This window comes from Parasteatoda tepidariorum, chromosome 3 (assembly GCF_043381705.1).
Source record: "Parasteatoda tepidariorum isolate YZ-2023 chromosome 3, CAS_Ptep_4.0, whole genome shotgun sequence".
NCBI classification, from domain to species: domain Eukaryota; kingdom Metazoa; phylum Arthropoda; class Arachnida; order Araneae; family Theridiidae; genus Parasteatoda; species Parasteatoda tepidariorum.
The window spans coordinates 25,005,500-25,032,760 of NC_092206.1; the positions used below are offsets into that span (position 1 = coordinate 25,005,500).

At 29.3% G+C, this 27,261-nt stretch overlaps 1 long non-coding RNA gene across 1 annotated transcript; it reads right to left on the bottom strand.

Annotated features, from left to right (window-relative positions):
- Positions 1–13,189: 13,189 nt before the first annotated feature.
- LOC122269061 (uncharacterized) lies at positions 13,190–14,160 on the bottom strand. The gene is made up of 2 exons (XR_006224951.2): positions 13,760–14,160; positions 13,190–13,357 (listed from the first exon to the last, which is right to left on the bottom strand). It is a non-coding gene; the product is annotated as an uncharacterized lncRNA (long non-coding RNA).
- Positions 14,161–27,261: the final 13,101 nt, after the last annotated feature.

A 27,261-nucleotide genomic window follows, 5' to 3' on the forward strand; every position in this document is an offset into this window, starting at 1 on the left:
TCTTGTATATACTTAAGTTTTCCCTAAGCAAAAATCTTTGAACTGAATGTTGTTTGAAAATTAAATTTACAGTTCATATGTATTATTTAAAAATTACACATTTTTGGAAGATTTTTATTAAGGCATAGAGATACATTTGGTTTAGGGATAGAGATTTACAATAAAATTTATTTAAAATTATTTAATGCTATAATTTTTTTAGATTAAATTTATTTAATATATTAATATCATGAAAATAAAATTTAATTATTTTAAAATTTTATATAAATGAAAATTATTAAACGAAATAGGCTTTGAAAATTTAATTTGGATTTATTTTAGAAAACACACAGTTTTGAATGATTCACATATTTAATTAAGGGATTGATATTTAAAATAAAATTTATTTAATATTATTAAATTATATAATTTTTTACCACAAAAATTCTTTAATTTATTAAAATCATTACTTTTATTGAGTTAGGTAAAATTGTTTGTAACTAAACTGATACAATAGCGAAAATATTTACATTTATAATGAACCTTTATAACGGACCATAATAAATTATTAAATGCTATAATTTTTTTAAATTAAATTTATTTAGTATATTAATATCATGAAAACAAAATTCATTTATTTTAAAATTGTCGATAAATAAGCATTATTAAACGAAATATGCTTTGAAAATTAATTTTGCAGTTTATTTGGATTTCTTTTAAAAAACACACATTTTTGAATGATTCCCATATTTAATTAAGGGATTGAGATTTGAAATAAAATTTATTTAATATTATTAAATTATATAATTTTTTACCTCAAAAATTCTTTAATTTATTAAAATCATTACCTTAAAAGATCTAGTTAAAACTAACTGTATAACTAAACTAATATAATAGCGAAAATACTTACATTTATAAGGAACATTTATAACGAACCATAATAAAGTTCTTTTTACTTAAAAAAATGTTTTTCTCATTTTATTGTGGATATCAAATCATTTAAAGAAAATTCCACTATTTTTAGCCATGCATCTTCTACATGGAAATTTTCTACCTCAGGAACGATAGAAATTGGCAAATATATCACTTTTATAGCAGAGAAAAGTGACAGACGCACCATACAGCCTAAGAAATATGCTACTCTTCAAAGTTAAGGATTTTCAGAAGCATTTATGAATAGAAACTTTTATTTGAGGTATATGTGATAGAAGGCTCATAACTTTGTGATTATAACATGCCCAAAATAAATGCTCCTTGAAATGATGATGAGACATTTTATATTAATACGTTTCAATTTCTTGAGCCAGGAGCTATTATATAAATACTTTAAATGTATATAAATGTGAATATTTTGTATATCAATAAAAAAAAGTATTGTGTAACGAACTAATTTGAAAACTTCAATTTTTTTATGAAAAAATTAGCAGTGGCTGTGGAATTAGTTTTGGGGAAATATATACATATTATCATTTTCATGTACATATTTTTCATACGATCGACAAAGCATGCTTAACTGATTAGAAAGATTCAATTGCAATGATGTGCAGTGTATAAACAGAACACCCTGAATAACTTTTGATCTAATGATCGGATCTTCACGCTCTAGAACTCAATCTTAATGGTTTGAGGGGGTGATCTCAAACATGCTAATTAATTAGTGCATGTGATGCATTTTTTTATCGGTTAAGTGTGTTTCGTTGATAATATAAAAAATCGTATATTTAAAATTCGATTTCTCAGAAACCTATTCTATCGATTTTTCTCAAATTTTACATTTTGGCATATTAAATTACATTCTTTAAAATCATGTAAAACATTAAATACCTTAAAATGGGAAATTTTGTAACTATTATTAAAACAATATAATATAATCATAAAATATAATATAAATGATATAAATGAAATATAATAAATTTTTAATAAAAGTGATTTTTTGCAATTATCTTTGGATTAAAAGCTCTCGAGATATGACGAAATACACAAAAAATGAAATTAACATTAAGAGGTCCAAATTTTAAACCGTACTCTCCTGACCAATCTATGGGGATTATACTTCCCAGATTGTGACTATCCCCTACATTTAGGGGATCAACAATCCTCATCCGTCTAAAAGCGGGAAGTTCATTCAGAGAAAAAACTTTTTGTGCATAATTTTGCGTCTAAGCATATCGTCTGCACTAATTGACTACTTGAAATCTACCCCTGGAATCATTAAAATTGAGTGAAAGTGAGGATCCAATTATTAGATACAAAGTTATTTAGGGTGGTCCTTTTCTTATTTATTGCGCACGGTACAGTAAAAAAAATTTATTTTTTTAAAATTATTAAAGACGTATTGAAAATACCAAGATTTTTATTAATTACATTAGAAGATATGGTTAAATCTGTATTAAAAATTTGTTTGACTTATTTATGTTTTCATAATTGTTTTTTAAGTATCTATTCCGTAAGTTGCGAAATTTAAGAAATATTAATCACATAATTTTATAGAAAAATTAATCACATCAAAGAAAAATTAATCACATCATAGAAAAATTAATCGCATTAAAACATCAAAGCAACCAATCTTATTTTTTACAGTTTTCCAGAAAATTTATAAGTAAGACAAATCATTACGATTTTTTAATGAATTATCTAAATGTATTATACAAGATAGTAACAAAAAATTTATGATGGTAATTCTTAGTTATTTTATGATAAAAAAGACGCAATAGATCATTGTTAACTTTCAAGATATAATGGTTCTTATTCTAGGGAATCCAGATAATACTTGCAGAATGAATAAGGATAAAACACAAACGAATTAAAGTAAATAAAAGAATATTAAGATTTGTTAATTTTTTTAGCCTTCAGCTTTGAATTTCAGAAAATGGAGTTTCTGATAAGCTTTTTAAAAAAAGTTTACTTTTTTCTCTATTAATTTCTATTTTATGATAAAGTTCTGTCAAACCCTCGAGAACAAAAGACTTTCTAAAGTAAAGAAATCCGGTCCAAAATGCAACAAGGAATTTTATCTTGGATCATTGGATTTTACTTCAGGGAGGACTCATTTTTTTTCCTTTAAAACTTGTTAGTTAATTGAATTCGGATAATCATGCAAATAAAGCTTATTTTTAATTAAGCCTTTGTAAGTTAAAATAAATCAAGTTTATCATAAACATTATGCAAAGAATATTTTACAGCAATATTTCAAAAATTTAGAGTTTAGCTAATTCCAGGAACAATTTCATTTATTGTGAGGGATATAGTCTAAAGAGAAAATATATTTGTGCTTAGATGGATGTGCTTAGTGGTCTTAAAAGAAGAAACTAACTTTATTTTTATCAGACTAAAGAGGAAACTTTGAGCGCATAACTTTTGTATTTAACTTTAAATAAAATGTTTGCGTCTTTCAAAAGCAATTCGTCCTCAGTCAGGCTTGACAAAACAATGAGTTTTCTCTTATTTAGTCCACTTTAAAAGCACAGTTTCAAAATTATTTAATTTATTGACATGTTTTTTTCATTTAAGTATTATGAATGCTATTTTTTTTACATGGGACTAAAGGTGCTTGTGCTAAACGCGTATGGCAAACTCGTACCAGCACGTTAAATGAACATATATAGAAAAATTATCGAAAAACACCAACAAATGGCATACACTTGGAATTTATAACAGGAAAGATCCAGTTAGTTGGAGATTAAATGCATTTTCAGCTCATCTAGAGGCTGAAATCAGCGCAGTTTCTCAATCTCCTAGAAATGTGAAGAAATTTAAATTAACGATCTTAGGCGATATCTACTTGTTTCAGTCAAGAAACATTTGAAACAAGTATTATTATCAGTCACAGATTTGCTATTGAAATTTGATTTCTCTAGCTTAGCAGGCTAGTGGTAGGAATTTTAATTGGCTATAAATCTAATAACATTTAAACTTCATATTGTCATCAGGTACAGAGATGAAATTTAAATTTGATGAACACATGCGGATGAATAATGTGTGCAGTAGTCAAGATTCAATCTGGTATTCGCATAATGCTACAAAGATGAAAATGAATAAATTTATCCCTTTTAGCTGTTCTTAAACCGATCGGAACTTTGAAATTAAATTCTCTTATTTGATGGTAAAAGAACAATAAAAGCTACTTTTAACCTGAGTAGTCATTGCAGAGGTGTTAATGAAATATTAGCCCACTAATTCTTCAGAAAGGCTTCGCAATATCGACTAGATCTCAATGAAAATAATCTTGTAGCAGTCAGGTCGAAATCGGATTTTTTTTTCTGTCATCTTGCGTAATTCTTCCATCTGCTCAAAGAATGACTGGAATTATTCAATGACGGTAAATTCTACTGGGCAATAAAATTACCATAAATTCTATGTGTAGCGGTAAAGAGTTGATTTAGATTTTAAATATTATGTGACAGAGAAGTGCAGTTGAAATTTGATCATCCTAGTTAGTTCAAAAATCATCGGAAATTTGATTGTAAAATTCTATCGTTACCAACACTAAAACGAATAAATAAAAATGTAGAACAAAAAATAAATAAAACAGCTAATGAGTTTCAAGGTATTCATCAGAAGCATGCCATCTATCGTGTTTGCGTGAAACTGAAGAATAACGAATTAAATTCTACGACACGAGTTATTGTAGAAATTCGCGAAATTATTCATTTGGGGAAATTGGAACCGCATACCGTTTTCCTTTTTGAATAATTACCAATTCACCCGAATAACTTAAATGCTTCCCAAAAAATAAAAAAGCGATTGCTACATTTCCATTTTTTTTTAAAAAAATGCATTCTAAATTAATCCTTGTATTGTTTCTTAATTTTAACTCTTTATGCCCCTACATTAAATCATACACAATTTCTCAATTACTCTGATATCCATGACTTATTTTTAAATCATATGGTTACGGTCATGAAAAAAAAAACACGAATCAATCTGAATTCTTCTTATTCTTTATGTGTAAAACATCAAACCATTTTTATAGAGCGAATTTTAAACATTTAAAACCAGCAGGTGCCTCTCCGATCTAAGCTTGTTTTCCAACTTCAAAAAGTTAAAGGTTGAATTATGGAGCAAAAGTTTGCGACAAATTGCAATCCAGCTGGTTTGTTACAACCTTAAAGAAGTAATTTATGCAAAGAGAGGTAAGCCGCATTTCCTGTTGGCAAAGAATTTTTCACGGGACGATTTTTCCTCCAGTAAACCCTATCCCTATGGAAGTGGATTGCAGAGCTGTGATTGAAACGGTAAAATTCAATAAAAAATGATCTCATATTGCAATGCATATTGATCTTATGGTGGTGGAGAAAATTTATAAAAAGAAGACCTTTTATATTTCACAAGCATGATTTTTGTTCTTTTATATTCATTTCTATGCATTTTATAGCAATTTGTCTGTTTAGAATAATTTTTAGCCGGTGAAAACTTGCTATTCATTTTCTTATATTTTCTTTTTTATATTGATAGATTTTAAAACAGTTCACATTTTTAGGCATTTAAATTACAATTGGGTGTTTGGACTTCAAGAGGAAGAAGATCACTGATACCTACACATGTCACCTATGACGCCAGTGCCAACTGATCGTTTACAAGAAGAATAGCGCATTAAAGTTGAGCTAATTTTCACCTAAGTTAGATTATTATTTAATGTGAAGTTAAATACAGCACCATATCGCACTTAAATTTGTTGAAATATAATTCTTTCTCTTCTATGCCTTTTACTTGACTTATTTGTTAGTTGCTTGAGCATTTCATTGTAACCGTGATATATTTTTGTTTTGAGTACCTGGCAACTTCGCTTGTTTATGTTCTAATAGTTTGTTTATGCTCTACCTGGCTTCATGTCTAGAATTTAGTAATATATAGAGTGAGAATTGAAATGAAAGAATCTTTGAGTAAGAATATATGAGAGAGAAATGGAGTACCAAGAAATGTGACAGCACTCATTGGGGTTAAAATTAAAATATTTGAATCTAGTAGATAAAATACTTTTATGAATATAGTTTTAATACTTTTCATTAAAATGAGCACACATCATTACATAACTAGTATAAGTTTCAAAAAAAGCTTGAAATATGATGGATAACATGAGCTTTGTTTCTAACTTATTAGTATAAGTATTATATGGTCGGAGTAAGATGATTTGAGAAACTTCGTGCAAAGGGTAGAAAGGGTCAAAAATATTGAAAAAACAGGCATGACGGTCCGTAAATTATATTTAATTTTTCTACAACTATTTAATTTTTCTACTATAATTTACTTTTTCTACTATAATTTAATGTTTCTTCTATAATTTAATCTTTCTGCAATCAGAGCAAAGTAGTACAAAAAATTCTAAATGTCTTATGACAGTATTTTCCAAATTGTGGTACGCGTAACCCCAGAGGTACAGTAACAGTTTAGTGGGGGTACACGTTCTTATGCGAAATATCTTGCAACAAACAAAAATTTAAAAAAAATTAAAAAAAATAAACCTAGCCATGAAAATTTACAATTACATATTTTTCCATTGGCTATTTTTTGCAGAGTTAACAGTTAATAATTATTGGTATCAACAGCCAGTTGCGATTTTTAACTTTTTTGCAATTTTTTTTATAGTAAAAAATGCATTCATTTTTTTTATTAGTGGTACACGAAGTTACGGAAAATTTGGAAAGGGTACACAAAAGACATAAGTTTGGGAATCACTGCCTTAGGATGTAATTAAATGTAGAGCTTGATGTCATAAAAGCTATTATTGGCTATAATACTCCATACTATATAATTTAATGAAGAATACGAAAACATGCGGCGTTAAAATTAAGACTCAAGAACAGCAAAGGTGAAGAAAGATTAATAAGGAAATTTGAAGTTATTGAATTCATTTTTCCCTAAGGGTATTGTAATTTTTCAACAAGATAGAGTTAAGGATCATACAGTAAATAACAATATTTAGCTATACGAGTCTCAAATACTATTTTCACTTAAAAAGTTAATTTCAATGTTCTCCTACTTTAGAATATCAAATTATTTTAACAAAGATATTAGTTTTAGAAATTTAAAATTATGTTGTCTTTAAATTAAACAAATCAAAAAATAAAGCTCTTAATTAAATAAATGTAATAAATTATTTTTGCTTACTATTTTTGAAGCTTCGACAATCTTATTTCTTTTTATAGTATTTTTAAGCATCTGTGTTCCTCATTTTTGCTTTAGAAATAATTAAATCTTCTCAATTGGCGAAAAACAATAATCCAGAAGAGAGCTTCGAAGGAAAACATAAAAGAAAAGTTTGTGCTGAAAAAAATTCCAAATAAAATATTTATTTATAAATCATCTTATTACATTGTTCTCTGTTTTTATCAGTATAAAAAGAGGGAGCTAGTTGCACAAAACTCGTGTTTCACTAACTTACTTGAAGAAAAGAAATGTAACATGAAACTTTTGAGATTGGAAATAAAAAAGAAACTATTACTTTTTAAAAGAAATGCAGTAAAAAGAGAAATAAATGTTGCTCTCTAATTTCATCAACAAAAAACGCTTTTTATCTGATTTGGAAGAGAAAAAAAAATTCTGTTGAGAAGTTTAAAATTTATGTAACCTTAAACCTTTTAGATTTATAGCAAACATTTTGAAAATAGTTTAATTTCAGTAATGGATTTAACAATAGTTTTCTCTTAAGGTACATAATCGGAAACATGTATTATATTTCCTATTAGTATATAATTTAAACTAGATTCTAAAAAATGAAATGAATAAACAATTTAAAAATTAATAACATAATTTTATTTTCGTACTACTACAAATCGTATTATCGTTATACTACAAATATTTTTATCAGTATTTTCAAGTAGAAAACATTTTTATTTATATTCATAAGCATTTTAAAACGTTATCATTTGTTTTCATCATTTTATTTGTTTATAAAATATAGCATTATAATTGTTTTTTCAAAATACCATTACATTCTTTTCATGAATATGAAAAATCAGGAACTGTAAGCACCTAACAAAAATTTATAATAAAGTATAAAATTAGAAATAATAATTTTTGAAATAATTTCACTAAACAACAAAATTTTAGAAAAAGCACATTTTAAAACAAAACTTGCTATCGTTATATTATAACGAGTGCTCATAGGTATTGATTTCAAAATAAGGTATGATTTTAAAATAAGTTAACAAATATGAAGTTTCATATTTAAATTAAATTATTTTTAAACAACATAACATGTTATAAAAATGAAAAAACATGAAAATAAAAGTGAAAATTTTAAAAAATAAAATACTGTCACTTATCTGATGACTAAACTTATGACAAATATTTGCTACCAAAAATATAAGTTTATGATTTCAAACAGATGCTTTCCTGCATTTTAATTCTAACTAAATTAATTTTACATTTGCAATATTGGAATTATGTTCAACTTATAAACTCTCCAGAAAATCGACTTTACGTTAATTCATAATAACTTAAACCATAATACGGGAACTCAATAAGCAACCTTTATAAGTTAATAAAATGTTTAATTGAACGATCATTCCGCTCAAATTAAGTCATAAAATCATTTAAGATAATATGGCTTAACTTAGCTGCATATTACGGTCGTTACGTTTATGGTTTATCGCTTTCCAAAACTGTACGTGCTCCGGTAGCACAGTAGCGTATGGTATCTCTCATAACCCAATTGGTGACCCGGGGGTTGAGAGTTCGATTCTGGAAGTCGAATGAACAACCTGTGTGTATACGCAGCAATGTATATATTAAATCTATCGTGACTGAAAGTCCTCTCGTTGTTTGTGTAGAAGTTTGGAGAGAGGTACCTAATATCGTTTTGATTTAGTTCGTGTAACAGGAATCAAAATTACCTGGTATTCTTTTCATAGCTGTTCAAAAATAACAGCTATTAAAAGGTAAAGCTGTTTAAAGTAAAACCCTGATAATTTCACTAAATTATTTGCTCTGTCCATAGCTGGGTTATGTATAGTCTAATACTAAAATTTAAAATTGTATAATAATTTTAAAAAACGTAAATTAAAAGGTATTTTAATTTATGTATTTTAATTATGTAAAATAAATTAAAAGGTATTTTTAAAAATTTAAATAAATATATTATTTTTTTTCGTTTGGAAACCTTGCACTCTTACTGAGATTAATTTTATGTAATTTGTTTTTAAAAATAATACTATCAGCACATTTTTGTACTTATACTTAGAAAATATTACAAATGAAATAAACTTATTAATTTCGTGTTTATTTTTGTAATTTCAGTTTAACATATTTTTTAGTACTGTAAATGCTTACTAATAAAAATCTAAATGGCGTAAACTGCTAACTATTATGTGATAAATCCATTATTTCAGTTCTTATTTAAATATAATAAATAATGTTAGCAATCAAAATGAGTTTCTTGATCTATAAGAAAAATTAATTTCAGTGAAATTATTTTTTTAATCAAAACCGTTTTGCTGGTATTTACACTTAATTAATTTATTATCAAAATGAAATTATATTTTAGTTAGATGGAAAGATGATTGTATAGGTATTTGAAAAGCAAAAAAAGCAATCTAAACTATAAAGATATTTATACAGTCAAATGCATTTAAAAAAAAATGTTCTACAACAATTAATAGATTCTATTATAAGGAATGTTTGAAAACTCACGGATAAATGGATAGGATCTAGATGCTGCTGTCAAGAAACGAACCAGCGAAATATTATTATTTTATCGAAGTATTAGCCAGAAATACTCGAAATATTACTTACTATCCATGCTGATTTTTTTCCTTACTGACAGTTTTTTTTTCTAAAATCATATATAAAATTAATTTGTCTATTTTGAAGCAATTTCTAAGGTCGTAAATTATCAAAAAATACAATTTTTACCAAAACTGCTCTCCCCAGTTTAAATCTTTCGGTCGAATCATTTTGGAAGAGCATTATTCGCGAAAAAAAGTTACTCGCGAATAATGCTCGTTACTTATAGGTTTTTCTCCTTAATCAGTGGCTTAAATAGTCGCGTGTGATAAGGACAAATTTAAAAGTTTAAATTACACATTAAAATAAAAATATCTGAAACGTGAATTTTCCAACTGTATTAATTTTTTTGTAAATAATTTTTAACTAACTTATGTACATTTTCATTAACTTATGTACCCGCAATCAATGCAATATAGAGAAAATGCATTATTTCATAACCAAACCGTAACTGTATAAAATAATCAATCTTGACTTGCGAATGACACTTCAGCTACCTTTCCTTTCAGCTAATGTTTTAACGACAGTTACTTTCTCTTTACTTATTTTAAAACTCATTAAATTTCAGTTAAGTGCAATACAATTTATTTCATTTTCCCATTAAAATTGTTCCCTTGAATATTTTCTACAAATAAAGTACCGCATTTGTCATTTTCATGTCACGTCTTTAAGAATGTTTGAAGCCATAAACTAATGCAATCTCGTACCGTTAGGGACTTAACTTTAATTTATGGAATACGTTGTTTCAAATATTTGTAAGACACGAATTTCAAACCTCACTGGAGAGTAATAAATCCATCACAATGGGAATCAGACATGGAACGCGTCTTTAAAAAGAAACAGGGAGAAAAGCACTATTAACATAAAATTGAAGCAGAAGAGAAATAAGGAACGCATAAATCTGGGTTTAAAATCTCCAGATATTACAGCCACAAATCATGTAATGTGTCAACTTAATGGTAATAAATTTCCGAACATTTCTAGGTTCAATATTTATAAGAATTCTTTCACGGAAAAATGATTTCAACTTTAAGAATTTGGAAGAGGGAAAAAAAGGTGAAATCGTTGCGGTTTGTGGAAAGGAGAAAATATGAGTAATGCTATGGATTGGAGAAAGTATTAGGCTGATTTCGTTTCAATTTATGATCGAGTATTTTTCTGAACATATTGATAAAAATGAATGTTAAATGTATAAAAAGAGTCATAAATGATTTTAATACATTACTTTTAAAGTTAAGTTGTTACAGAATGTATTCTAATTCTACTCATTATATATAAATTTGTAATTACAATTATTAGAGACATATAGCTTTGAATATATAGCTTTAGAACTAGAGATAGTTAACTTACGGAACTAGGAACATATAGATTTGCGCAAAATAAACAAAATATATTCTATAAATAATTGATAGTTGTTGCGAAAGTCACAGATTCAAGTGAACCAAACAAACATTATATTTATCATTTATTTACATAGAAAAAAAAGCCATTTCTCAGAGTTTTAGTGCTTATTAATAAACGGAAACTGTAAACATGATTATCAGATTATCATGAGAAAAAGTTTAAATTATATTATCTTTTTCAAGAAGGCAAAACATAAACTCATTAGTCACCATAATAAATTTAAAAAATATTAATACAATTGAAAAGCTAAGAGGATAAAAGTTGGAGATGTCATTTTAGTGGTGTTGGAATTAAACTCAATGGTTTAGATTAGCTCTAAATCAGGCCCTTGAAATTTTATAATTGTTCCATTAACTCTGAGGCAACCATTGATGTTTTTAGGTATAGACCCGCTACAGTAATGATGAGGCAGTCCAGAATGCGCTCCTGAAATACTGAGATGTTGGAGTTTAGGCATGCAGAAAAAGTTTTCATTCCATTTTCTAAAATCTCATGGTGATCAGTCATCTGGATAGCATTGTTGAGATGCTTTGAGGGACCTCGAACTTCACAAGTTAACCAGCAGATTTTCTGGCACAACAATGATGACCGGGAATTTGACGTTGATCTAGTTTTTTTCACAAAATTGGAAGATGGTTATTTTTAAATAAAGAAGTCATGTTTTCTTTGGTCTTTGGTTCCGGATTTTGTCAAGTCATCAGCCTTTTCATTTCCTGAAACTCCAACTTGTGAAAGGATCCGCTGAAAAAATAGGCATGATTCCTTATAAAAATTTATTGTGTATGGCAGGTAGTATCTTTAAAGCGTGTATCATAACTGGTGAAGCATTTTTTTATTAGATAGGATCGCTACTCAGGAATAAATTTAAAAAAATTCCTTTGAAAGGTTTAGTTTTAGAAAGACCTTTTAGAATTTCATGTACAATAATCCGAAGACATTTTAGTGAATTAGAGGAAACTAGCTTTAAAGTTTATACTTTGCTCTTTCGAGTGTTCAGGAAAATGAGTAGTTGCCGTTGTTTCTTGACTACAAGCTTTACTTATTTTTTCCTTTTGTAGTGTGGCGTAACTACCACTACAAAAGTTTAACATCAATCACTAGTATATAAAGCATGCTAACTTGATTCTATCACGAGGTGCCTTTTGATAGATGACGGTTGGTATTGTCGAGTAACTTCGCCCCCACATTGGTGACCTTCGAACGTGATTTGCTCACGCAAGTAACGCCCACTTCGCAATCTCTTAACGGTAACGCCTACTTCGATGGATAGTCCACATTGAACTGTTGACTTGCTATTTGTGAATGCATCATTCACCCTCCTGTGCTGTTGCTCAGTCTCGTCTCAAGCCAATACCTCCTAGATGGAAGAAAGCAAAACGATGACTCATACAGTTAGGCCCAGATTTGCTGATCACTTCTGACAATGACGGGGGTTTTTTTTCCTTCTGTTTCTCGACACTTTTTCGTTACTCTTCTACTAATTTTTTACTTTCTACAAATTATTATTATTATTTTTTTTGTCTAGATTAAATGTTCTTAAATTGTGTAAAAATGCTTAATATATTTATTTGTTTTCAGAAATGATTAACAATAAATCAATTCTAACAAAAATAACTGTTGTGTGAATGAAAAAAAATATATTTTTAAGCATTAAATATCAGTTTTATTTTATAAATTGGAAAATTTTATCTAACTTTTTGTTATAAAATGTATGGATTAAAAACAAAGAAATATATTTTTAAAGGGATTTTACACATTTATTATTATTATAGTTTTGACATAAAACTAAGAAAGGGGTCTAATTTTTATAATATGATACTTACATTTTTAGTAGATGATTATTTTGGATTTTAATGATTATGTTTTGCATGTTATTAGAACTAGAGCATACGAAATAAAATAGAAATTGTTTATAAACAATGACATAAAATGAGCTTAAAAAAATTTAGAAAATCAAATGCAGTCTTCAAACAAGGTTTAGATAGTAAAAAAAAACATATCAAAAGCATGATTATAATTTGTATTTTTTTCCTGTGGAAGTGTGATTGTTAGAAGTGATAAACTAAAATTAAAGTAAGCAACCTTAGATAACAAATATTTTATTAAATAGCAAATTCAAAAAATGATAAATAAAATGTAAACATAAATTTTACTGATATATGTTTAACTTTCAGTAGCATTTAAAAATAATTCTAATGTCATTTAATATCTCTTTTCTAATGTCATTTTCCTTGAAATGCATCTCACATACCTATAACAAAATGAATACAATATTTAAATGTGCATTTAAAATAAATAGTACATACTATATTCATGTATGAAAAATTAATAGATTTTTGTAGAAAAATTAATAGATTTAAATTTCATAATCAAATAAAAAAAATTTTGCTTTAAGCAGTTACAATATATTATGGTCAAACAAAAATGTTTAAAGTTTGAGCAAAAATTTAATAAAATACTAAAATTATTAATATTTTTATAAAATAAAACTCTATAAAAATAACTATATATTACAATAGTTTGCGATATGATTGATAAGAACAACTTAATTATTATAAATAATTTATCCACAATTTAAAATAATTTACTCTTAGTAAAAATATAATAAAGAAGCATAATTAAATTTTTAAAAATAAGAACAAATATTACTCACTTTAGAATTCTTTGCAACTTCAAAATCTCTTGGCATGGCGGCAAGCCATTTCTTACGTATTGGGAAATCCAAAATTTAATGCTTTTGTACCATCAACTTTGTAAAATCCTCTGCAGTTTGGTACACAGCACTCATTGGCAATTATCCATAACACTAAGAATTAAATTAATGCTGACATTTACAACATTTGTTGAATAAATATAAATTTTACGAAGAACGTTGACACCAGAACACACACGGTTGTTTACAAATTCAAATCAAAAATATTCGCCAATTGGCTGAATGCCGACACAGGTTATAATACTTGAGAATATCGCCAATGGCTCGTTTGATCAGATTCGGAGTTTTTCGTAAAAATAGCTACCCTGACTGGTTTCCCTCTGGGCCTAACTCTACTACGTCATCATTGCCTATAGTAACCCGTTGAAAGGCTTGATTCCTCTCTAGGAGGTATTGCTCAAGCACACACACAACGTCGGCAAGCATACACTCGACTGCTAAAGGCAACACAGGAGCTACCTCGTCTGTGAAGTTAATACACCTCTCACATTCAGCACTCAAAAAAATCCGGTGACTTTCTCCCGGTCTTTCACAAGTACAGCAACTAGTGAGATCTGTTCATCGAATTATATCTCTGATAAAATTTCTGGTGGGGGAGTACTGTGGCGTAACTACCACTATGAAAGTTTAACATCATTCACTAGTATATAAAGCATGCTAACTTGGTTCTATCACGAGGTACCTTTTGATAGATGACGGTTGGTATTGTCGATTAACTTCGCCCCCACAGTAGTTTATAAGTATTTCACGACATCACGTACATATATTCTACTTTTGCCTAAATCATATTTGAGATGATACTATCACAACACACCTAAATATTTTAACAGTTTAGCTCTCGTCTAAATTTAAAATGTTACTTTTGTAACGGTCTTTGCACCTAGTTTGCTTTAACTGCTAAACCGGTTGCCCGAATGGACGCTATCATTCGATTTGTGTTGACGCACTGTGTTGGTGAGCAAAAAAAATTTAAGATTCGCTTTCCTTCCCAGTATGCTCAGAAGATAAAAGCTAATCTCCTTTTTTCACGATTATTCTTACATTGCAGATATTGCGCATGTATGCGAGTTTTGCATTGTGAATAGATTCACAATTTTCTACATTGATTTTTGAAATATAAACACCCGAGCATGCACAGACACGCGTTCTTCAACACCAAAATTCTGCAAACTGTTCCAGTGTTCAAAATGTTGCGCTACTAAATTCTGATGTGTTCCTGAAATAAAAATAAGTGATCCAGAAAGCATGTTATTGTTCCATTTTTATTCGACCAGACAAATTTGGGTATACCATTCCACGACACGTGTCTAAGGCAGCAACATATCAATATTCTATTTTATCAAGCCATTTAGAGTACAATTTATAATCTCATGTTTCTAAACTTCCAGAGCTAACTTAAAAGAAAAGTAGGGTAGGGAACACAATAAGAATTAAAACTTACATAAAAACCAATGATCAAATATATCAGAGACCCCTAGGGACAACTTGTCATAACGAACACTGCTCATGCACGTTCATGTACATTTGAAGCAGTATTGATATTTATGACATAAATTTCAATTTATATAATAGTCAGTGTAGAAAACTACATTCATATGGAGCCGAAAATGAACGTGTGAAATGAACGTTGAACCCAAAAATGAATACGCTATTTAACGCACTATAAATTGAATGATTTGGAAAACATTAAATCACTGTTCATTCAATGATTTGAAAATTGGATTAAATTTAATGATTAGAAAAGCATTAAAATACAAAAAAATGCTATTCAAAGTCCATACGAGTGGTATGTTTTATTTTATTTTATAACCGTCTTTGATCAGCCGACCGAATTTTAGGTTCACGACTACTTATGTCCAACTCCGTAGCCTTGTAATTTTGAACCAATCCAGAAGACAAAGGAACTCCTGGATCAGTACCCTCAGAGGTATTGATTTGTTGTGAGAACATGGAGGACTTTGCGACTCGACAGATTTAACATGCGCATCAGTCACCATTTACTACACGGGGAGTCTTCAGCCGGCGGGGATCGAATCCGTGATCTCTTGGATATGGTCCCAGTGCCCTACCAACCACGTTATCTCGGCCCAGAGTGGCATGTTTGATAATAGAAAACATAAATCAACTTAAAATTAAGTTATGTAAAAAGGCCCACGAAGAGCCAGTCCACATTAGAGAGACGCCTTAAACAGCTTGCATTGATATTTCTGGTCATGACTTGATATGCAATCCTCAACTCTGTGATTTTTCGTACCTCTCAGTGCTCAGAAAAAAACCTTGCATATACAAACAAATAAAGTGGATTTTAAAATATTAAATCTATAAACAAAATATGCGAAAAATAAAATCATTTTAACTAAAAAAATGTTTTCTTTTAATTACACAGATTACAGGTTTTATCATTTCTTTTCCTTCCAAGAAAAAAATTATTTTTCTATTAAAATTAATCCACTAGGTGCATCATTTATTAATGGTTCAAATTACTTATCCAGTGTAGTTGTTCAAAAAGCCGATAAACGAGCAGGAAAGCTTTTCTTGCAGGATAAATTACGTTATCCTTCTCTCAGGTTGATTGGAGAAAAGGAAAAGAAACAGGATAAGACTAATTGCGCAAAGAGGATTTTGATCCACAAAATAAGGTAATTGCGTTACTCTAGCAAATGAAACTTGCGCTTCTTGTTCACTTAAAAGAAATATTGTTACAGAAAACTTACCCAGGAGATATAATGTATTTGGCTAATTATGAGATAAAAACTAATATCCAAGATCATTACCGCCGATGACATAGCAATTTGAAGGATTTTATTTGCATTTAACTGAAACATTTTTGTTTTAGACTTCATCAAAAGTTAATTCAATTTTAATGAATGCGTTTTAAATGACACGTGAGCCAAATGAGGATTTACTTCTGTAAGATCGGGCAATATTCTGTTGTTAAACCTTCGACTCATATGGGACATCAGTGTTCCTTTTTATATATTTTTTCTGACACTCTAATTACAAAAAAAATGTATTTAGGTATTTTTTTCAATTATAAAAAGCAGTCTGATAGTTACTAAAACAATTTGATAGAATATTGGAATTATATTCATAGTAAAATAAAAATTCTGAAAAGAGTAGTTTGAAATTTTTATTCATTTATATTCATATAATCATTAATTGATTTCCAATGGTGTATATATATGTTTTTCTTAGCTCTAAATAACTCCAAATAATTGCAAATTGGAACAAATATTGTTTGAAACTCAGCCGTATCTGAAATATTTTATTGTTAAAGCAGAAACAGGTGCTTCATGTTCTATTTCAAAACTATAAGTTATTAAAATGCCAAATATAATGTTCTCCTTTTTTTTTGGCCTAATTTAAAACAAAACAAAGGAAAAAAATTATGAAAAGTATAAAAATTCTGTGGCATATGGTTAAGATAGGAAAATGAAACAGTGGTAAAACAGTATGGAAGTATGACACTATATCAGTAAGAAAATAATAGAACAAAAAAAAGGGAATAATCTCTTCGGAACTTTTGATTCGTAAACTCTTCATTTTTTTAAAAAAATGATAAATACGTGTATTTTATTAGTTTTGTTCTTAACACCCTTTTGGTCCTTAACATCCTCAACTCTGTGATTTTTCGTACCTCTCAGTGCTCAAAAAACACCTTGCATATACAAATGTTTATTAACAAAAATATATGCAAACAAATATAGTGGATTTTAAAATATAACTACTCTAAAATAATTGCAAGACATACCTTGGACACACAATTAGCAATTTTAATGCTTATTATAGTATCGCAAGTAATTTTTTTAACTATATATGAGAACATTACTACCTGTTACAATGTTGCAAGTTTTCAAATTAACCAACACAAATATTGATCATTGCAAATTTTCAAAAAAATTCAATTTTTCTGCTTGGCAAATAACTGTCCAAATATCTTAAAATTTTCTGTTCTTACTGGGTAATCAAATCACCTATTGATAGTTTGTCCATTCCTTAAGAATAACTTTATAAGAAAGCCAAAATCTTATGAGGCTTCGTGCACATCTGTTTCTACAGGACGAACCAAACGTTAAACTTCTCTGGACTCAAGTCCAGAGAATAAAAGTGGTATTTCTTTTACTTGAGAGCCTTTAACTGTCTGTGCTGGAGGTAAAATCCAATTAAAATGTGAATTTATTTGTTCCCAAAAAAAAGATTTTTTTCTCAAGGAAACATAACATCTTCTAAATTAAGATGTGCTGCAATTAAAATGCGGAGTTTTAGACTATGTATTATTTATTTAATGACAATTTATTCTGCTTAAAATTAAAAATTCTATGAATTGTAGTCCGCAATGAATAATCTCGGCTACAAATAACATGCCGATAAAAATAACGAATAACATGTACTCTAATTTGTCGCAAAGGTGAATTGTGCCAGACAAATTCTATTAAATACAAATATATATATATATATATATATTTAATAGCTTGTTTTTTGAATTAAAAAAAATACTAGATTAGATTCAAAGAAGGTGTTTACGAGAAGTTGTCAATTTGTCTGGCACCAATTCACCTTATATATATATATATGAAAAATATTTTACAAATATTTAATCTAGAAAGTAATACCTCTGTTTAGATAGAATAAATAAGCTAAAGTTATTTTACAGGTATGAACCGTATTTTAAATAGTCTTTAATTAAGTAACAGACATCAAGAGGAAAAAAAACGGCTTATTACACATAGAAATGGGGAGGCCTGACACAACTGTTTATTTATTCAAACTGACATGATGCATTTATTATTCAAGAGAAAAGTTTATCACTGTCTATAATTCTGATTAAAGTTATATCCCATTTCCTGACAGAAAGACATCTTGTAATGAAATAATGTTGTTTACAATATTCCATGACATGTGATGGAAGAACGTAAATTTAATATTCTTGTCGGACATGTAACTAACGTGTACATTCATGAAACAGAACATGAATCAATGCATTTCACCAACATCTTCGACAGATATTAAAGAATTCACCGCCGCAAGCCTTGTCTTGTTGAATATTTTATATTGAGTTAAAGGAAATGTGAACAAGTATTTTGAATCTCTGTGATAGTAATTCCATTTTCTCTATTCTAAGAAGTGCTTCAGAATTTGAATTTCTCTATTTTGTAATTAAATATAAAATTTCGTCCTAAAACTTTGGGAATTTAAACTGATTAGTGTAACGTTAAGTATAATTTTTCATTAGTTACAGATATTTTATTTTTTATAACCGTCATTGAACAGCCTACCTCATGATTGAGTTAATGATTACCAATGTTTAACACCATAGCCTTGCAATTCTGAACACAATCCAGAAAACAAGGAAAATCCTGGGGCAAGTATTGGGAGAAATCTGCTTTCGTGGAGGAATTTTTGATGAACTAACCCTCATTTCCGTTGCATGGAGAGGAAAACCACGAAAACATCCCACAGTTAACCTGGCGGTAAGGGGACTCTAACACATGATCCGTCTACCACTGAGGCTAAATTACATTCGCATGGTGAGAGCCAGGTGTGGAGTTCGTATTAACCAGCCATCCCTGGGATTCGAACCCGAATTATCTCATTGGGTAGAGAGTGCTCTATCCCCTGAGACACCACGGCTTTAGTTACAGACATTCCCCCATACGAAAAATACAGTTGTCATTTATTTATATACATTCAAATTCTATATCATATGCACTGTAAAATATGTGGTGTAATATTTCACCGAATTCGGAGTTGAATAACAAAAAAAAATCCAAAGGAACACTATATCATGAGTTCAATTATACTTTAAAAGGTATTGTTTAATTTAAACAACAATATCGAGAATGATTACAGCCAGCTCCAATACATTAGCACCTTTCGCGAGTTATTTTTGGCATATTTAAGTTAGTTTCAGTAGATTGTTTAAAATTGAGCTCGAAACGGCATGAGTTTGTTGTTTCAGCTGTCCGTTGCATCTACAGAAGCAAAAATTAACTGTAACATAATTAATATAAGTATTTTATTGCATAATAAGAAAAATTATACATTATTTTGTTAGTTTAGGTGAATTATATTAAGTAACTTTGTAATATTTTGTTTCTATATGCTTCTTTTTTGTTAAGCCTAATTCGAATTTGACTTAACGTTCCCTCAGTGCTATGTGAATTTTTGATTTACAAACTAATTTTATATCTAGAATTAGCGAGTGTATAGTTCTAAGCTAATTCCCCTTACTTTAAATTATATCATAAAAATAACTTTACTCGATATAAAGTGCAACGTGCGGGTGTAAAATAATTTTACAAGTACTTATATAACGTATACAACTTATACGTTAACTTAACAAGTAGGACAACGTAAAATATCATCGACATTTTCTCAACAGAACGAATACTCTATCGATCGAAACTGAGTAATCTTAATTACAAATGCGTCATGTTTAATTTGAAAAAAAGTTGAAAGGGAAATTTTGCTGGTCTTAGTAATAAAATTATTTATATGCATATCACACATTGTAAGAATTTCAAATCGAAAATATGCACTTGCAAAACGGTTTGAATAATATAATCTATATTGTTCATATTGAGACCTAATTTAACGATATATCGTGTTTAACGAGGAAAATTATTATAAATAGCTGACTAAAAAATGCCCGTATGAAACCCTATAGTAACAAACATAATTTAAGATTTCTAAGGAATTTGTAACAAACTTCGTGAAAATTGTTTGATTGATATTGTCAGAAAAAAGAAGAATTAACTGTGTTTGGGAACTGTGTTTTTTTAAAGGATTGAAAAACACCCAGTTAGTTCAATTTGTTCCAAGATTGTATGCAGATGAGCAACAAAAGAGAAAACGATCATTCCACTAATTAAAAATTAACATGGAGTTTTAACGAATTATTGGTTTATATAAAATTAGAGGTTAAACTTGAAATCAATAACCGAAGATGTTGCTGCGCAAACCATTGGATGAATTCGATAAATGCTAATGTTCATGTGTGTACATACATGTGTCGATGTACATATATCGTTTGTCACAGAATCAGTTAGGGATGGGAAAGCGATTAAATCACTGCTGTTCACAACCTGAAGTATCTAGTAAGTGGAGAAATCTCAAACTTTCTTTGAAATCAGGTGTTAGTGACAATGTATTTTGTTCTAGTAAGGAACAAAAAAATTTCAAACGTTATTTCTATCAGTGAAAAATAATAATAATAATAATTAAACTACTTTTAAGCATTTTTGAATATTTTAGCTCATATTTTTGAAACTTTTAACTGAACTGACCATATTAAATTTTTTGAAATTATTTTATGAAATAAAAAATTTTAAAAAAATGTTATTTATCTTAAATTGCTCTTAAAACCAGCTTCAAAATTACTAGCTTTCTCAAACAATAAATTTGGATTGTTATTCTCATCAAAATGTCCCAAACTATTGATTCACCTACAATAATGGATCTAATGGAGATTCAATTTTTTTTTTTATCAAAAGAGATAAAAACAAGAGTTATGCTTCTTTTATAAAAAATGTTCTGTTTGAAAATTACAAAAATCTGTGAAAACGAATACAATGCTATAGACATTTAGAATGGATAGTGGAAATCGAAAATATTTAATTTCATTTCCAGCATCACAAAAGATAGTAATCTAAGCTTTCAAGGAGGAAAAAAGTTTTATCGATTTGCTAATGGTCTACCATTTTAGCACTCATAACTAGGAAAGAATCGAAACAAAACTCCCTCAGTAATCAAAAATAATTTTGTTTGCTCTTTCAGATTATATTCGCAAATCAAAAAAAATTTAACTTGAATTGATTCAAAGGGGTTTTTTTCGTAGGAAAAGAATTTAAAGAGATCCAATTTAGCTTTTACAGAAGTTCGTTTGAAACCTTATCTCTTAATTTTTTCTAATCAATTTAATACCGCATTTATTGATTATCACCTATTCGTATTTCAAAAACTGTATTTTAGATATTGATCGTCAAACATTTGGAATTTTAAAGATTACATAGTAGATACGCAAATTACTTTAAAATAAGTATATTTGCAACAAATATATAAATAAGCAAAAGGAACGAAAAAAGTAGCAGGTGTTTTTGTATCTATTATCGAACTGTTATTGGATCTATTTCGAAAATAATATTTGTTAAATGGAGCAGTCTCATACAACAAACAGTACAAATTTCTCCAAACAGTCCAACAGTACAAATTTCTCCAAACTTTTTAGCAAACACGTTAAATTGTGTTCAAATACTCTCCTTATAACAAAGTGGTTGTCTAATAATGTCAAATGTATATTTTTTTCGATTTTTCTCATTTTTCAAGAAAAGTTGAATTCTTGAGTAACCAATCTTGATGACCTATGGATCTAGAGCAACTTGGAATATTTATTCCAGAATTCTATGAAAACGAGAATGCTCATTTGAAACTTATCTTTTTTCTCTTGTTCTATGAAAATCGAAGCAATAAATAAGGTTACCAACGAAAATTTATGTGCCCTCCTCCATTTTTAGTTCATTCTTAAATTGAAAAAAAAGAGAAAATTCTTACAAATTTTTGGTAAAATAGCTTGCGCGTTTTATGTGTGCACTTTTGAAACATTTCTATAGTCAAATGTGAAATTAGAAATGCAAAATTTAAAACTTAATATTAATGAAAATATAGATACGTAGTCACGGAATTAAAACAGTATAGTAGCCGAAACATCCATAGGATTGTGACAGGTAGAAACCAGGAAAGATGAAAATCGAAAGAACAAGCTTTTGCAATAATAAATATATGCATATATCAGAGTTGAATACGGTTCAACTAATTTCAGTTTACAATTCGGGTTCAGCTTTGAAGTTTACCGGTTCGACAGTATCGGCTCTTCAGCAATCTAAATGGCATAAACACCTATTCGAGTAAACCAAATGGAGTAGTTATTGCTGTTTTGGGTATGCCCTCAGCTTAATTGAAATTCGGTGACATGCTCTTCATAAATCTAAGGTATAAAATATTTTTTATCTTCAAGCAGTTGTGTACAATCCTGAATATAAGGCACAAGATATCTGTCCAGAACAGTAACTGCATTCAAACTGTGATAATTGTTACATAGTTTGTTAACATTTGTTTTCCGAATCATGTATAAAGGTACCATGACCAAGTACACTTAGATGGATGTGTATACTACCTAGTAACATTAGGTATGAAAATTCTTTTTCCGCTGATCTCAAAATCTCAGGTTGCAATCTTCTAGGTTAAGCAGACATAGGTGAACCTGTAGCCCCAATAAAGTGAGAAACCAGAACATTTTGAGTCTGTTTACCTAAACGGTAGGAATTTGTCTGCATTGAATATTAGGTCGTAATTTTCAAATATTCAAAGAGAACAGTTAAGTTAAAAGTAAAACCTTGGTTTTCAACTAGGATTTCAGAAGACGAAAGTTTCGTATTTGCATCAATTGCAGTTACGGTTAAGCAGTTGTTAAGCAGTTGCGTCGAGCAGCTAACGAGTTTGTCGAAATTGGTTAAAATATGTTATACTAATTATAGATTGCTTAAGATCGGTTACAACTACTTTTCGTTAAAAATGACACAGCAAGTTCAAATTTAAATATAGTATTTTTATTCCTTCAAAATAGATTTCTGTACTATTAGCAGTATACAGGGTCAGTGCGACGCCAGTTTTACGTTCTGCGACGTCAGCCATGTCGGAATAACACTAATATCAGGACCGGTATCAACTAAAATTTTGACATTCGTCTTGTAGTCGTCTACAAGTATCCTATCAATCTGGTGATTGGGCCACCCCCTTTCTGAATTTTCAGCAGAACCAGTGGTCTTAACTCGAAATTTGCATGGACTTCTGAACTTTCCTTCTGAGGCTCAAATTTGTATGGTGAAAACGAAACTCATTGGCAGGTTTCAAATACAGTGAAACCTCGATTTTACGTCCCCCGAATTTACGTTTTTCCCGCATTTTACGTTTTTTTCATCAGGACCCAGTCTTTCCGTATACCTCCAATGTTAATTTTTCCCGGATTGTAAGTTTTTAATTCACGGAATTTCCCGCATTTTACGTTTTTTGTAGAAAGAAAAAAAATAAAAAAATGTTTTAATAAGCAATATTTTTTCTATGTTTGCTTTTTTAAAGCTCATCCACGTTGTTGAAAGTAAATCTATGAAAGCAGAAACGCATTCCACAGACTACTGTTTTCTAGAACTTTAGTCCTCTCTNTGGTGATTGGGCCACCCCCTTTCTGAATTTTCAGCAGAACCAGTGGTCTTAACTCGAAATTTGCATGGACTTCTGAACTTTCCTTCTGAGGCTCAAATTTGTATGGTGAAAACGAAACTCATTGGCAGGTTTCAAATATCGACGTCCGGAAGGAGAGTGACCTTTGCTGATAAATCCAAGACTTAAAGATGAACTTCGAAAACTTTGAATATTTTGAACAAATTTCGCTAAATTAGCAACCTGTTCAGCCAAGTCTGAAACTGTAAACTCGAATGCTTCAATGCAGAGTCGTGCACTCCAGTCAGACTGAATGAACTTAGAGGTTAAAATTCTAGAATTTGATCAGCCGTAGCTGCCGATTCATTTAACTGCTCGCTATAAGTAACTTACACTAACAGGCAGCCAATCAGACCGCAGTGATTTAAGCAAATGCATTGCTTAAAATGTGTTTTCCCGCTGACTCCGCCATTCATTTCAACAGTAAGGATGAACGCTAGTCGTTATGTTCAACACCTTGTAATAAAGTTCATGATTTAAAAGTGTCGCTCTACGTATGTTTCCATGAGCTTAGTTTATAAAATTGAATAACGATAATTTTCCAGTGGACTAATAATGAAATCTTTGTCGGAAACTAAAATATATGAGATTCAGCATGATTAAATTTGTGTCTTCTCAATTCAAATAGACTACAAATTCAAATAGAAGGAGGCTTCCCTACAACTAGAGATGTTTATGCCACTGGCGTTGTTTCTGAACTATTTTTCTTACTGCAACCTCATATATCTTTTTTGAGTCATCCGAAAGAGAACAATCTTCTTAAACTTGATAAAAGCGAAAATCCATGAATCACACAAATCAGTTTACGTCGGGGTCAGCACTAATCTTCCTCAAGATAGGTTGTGCGTCTTATGCCAGTATTTTTGAAACGCATCTAACATCAAAAAGGAAAATAGAAAGGCAAAATTTAAAACTTAATTTTAATAAAATTTGAGTAAATATAGTTGTAAAATTAATATCGTACAGTAGTCATACAAAAGTCAATAGGATAGGTAAAAACATACAGAAAATGAAAAATCGAACGAACAAGTTTCAGCAACAATATACATGTGACATATTTTATAGAGAGGGATCCAGTTCAGTTCATTTCAGTTTACGATTCGGGTTCAACTTTGAAGTTTGTTGGTTCGACTGTGGCTGGTCTTCGGTACTCGAACTCAGTTGCTTGGTTCCACAATAAAGTAAACATCTCGAAATGCAAAAGAGTGCAAAATCATGGTATTCTTTTACTTTTTTCTTTTAAATAACGCGACAACATAGTACTACACATTATTTTCTAAATTTGTAATATTTGCTATTACATTTTATAATTATATTTACTTAATCAATTGTATTTTTTTATTAAATTTATAATATGTCTTAATTAAATCTTAATAAAAAGTCATAACTACATACTTTGGATTCGTTGTAGTTCTAGTTCATTTACGTCATACTAGAGCTGCACAATGGGCTATTGGCGACGATCTGGGAAACATCCCTGAGAATGATTCGAAGACATGCCATCATAATTTTGATCCTCAGCAGAGGGGATGGCACCCCCACTTCGGTAGCCCAACGAGCTGCACGCGAAGTCGAGCACTTTACGGTAGAACTGTTTAACGAGGCACTTAATACCGCACACTTCAGTCCCTACGCAGAATGATCTAAGAGGTCATCCACCCGCACACTGACCGCAGACAGTGATGCTTGACTTCGGTGATCTGTTGGGAACCTTGTCTTAACGATCAGTCTACTGCGGGACCTAAACTTAGGATTCAATATTTAATTGAAAATTGTAACAGTTGGTAAAAGAACTGCAAAAACTTTAAACTCTTACCTACGCTTAACTAAATTTCCACTGCTCTTAATACCCAATACCTCTATGATTGCACATGAATCATCAAATAAAATATTGGACACCATGTGCTAATCTCCGGACCCACATAGTAACATGAATTTTATTCCAGGTTCTAATGATGATAATCTTTAATTCTGCCAGAAACTGCCCTTCATTGACAAATATGGCAATTTTCAAGCTTACTAAACAGGGTCAAAAGGTAGCACTTGATGTCAATAATTACAAGATGATGAAGCTGGCCTAAGGAGCCAGCTGGAAGATGGGGAGCTTTCTATAATTCTTATTTTTCAAGAGCTATTCATCCGATTTTTTTTATTTTTGGATTCTAGTTCTCAAAATGTTTATTTATGTTCACAAATTTTCAAGTTTCATTTAAATCCAAGACACATTTTAGAAAGCATCGATTGCTTGTAGCTAATTTACTTTTCACATTAATTTTAAGATTGTGATCAATTTTCATCACGAAATTATTGTTTTTTTTTCCTACAATTATTGGATACCAGGTTGCGTAATTAAAAGTTATATACAAAATTATAAGTCGCATTAGTTATAAGATCAGAAGATCCTGAATTCGCAATTTTAAATTTCTACACTGATAATTTTTAAAAAAGATTCAAATCGTAAACTCATTGATAAAAAGTTGGAGTGTATACCATATATTCATAATTTTTGAATTTGATTGTATCAAAAATGAACTAAAACGCAAGAAATTTGTCCCATAATTTTTAAAATTTATCAATAAATATGGCTGCATAAAAATTTAGACCAATGCATACTGAATTATTTTACCAAGACAAATATAAAAATAGGAAAGCTTTAATTATCTGCATAGCCGCAAGCAATGCAAATAAAATTATTTTCGGAAAAGTTGAAATAAAATATTGTGCATTATTTCATGTCAGAATTTCAAAAGCAGAAAGAATAATAAATTTTTATTCTCCTAAACTTTCATTCTTTAAGTTTATGTAAAAAATTATACATTTCCCGAAAAGAAGTCTAAAGTTTTTGGGGTTTTTTTATAAATCGTTCAGGCTTATGTGAAATGATTGGATTCTCAAAGTATTATAGTTTTTCCCCTGGGGCTTCAACACACACATTTTACATTTTTCTTTTTAAGAAGCGAACTTTTTAGATTTATTAAATAATTTTAAATTTTAGGTGGATAAAACAACTTCCATTTTTCTTCTGCATTCATAAAATTACTTTACGAATGTAATGCTTTGAAATTGAAGAAAAAGTTTCTTTTCAGTCTTATTTTATTCCCCTATTTTCTTTTGTAATATTTTTACTCAACAAATCACCGAACACAGAAACTTACTTCAAATGTCTG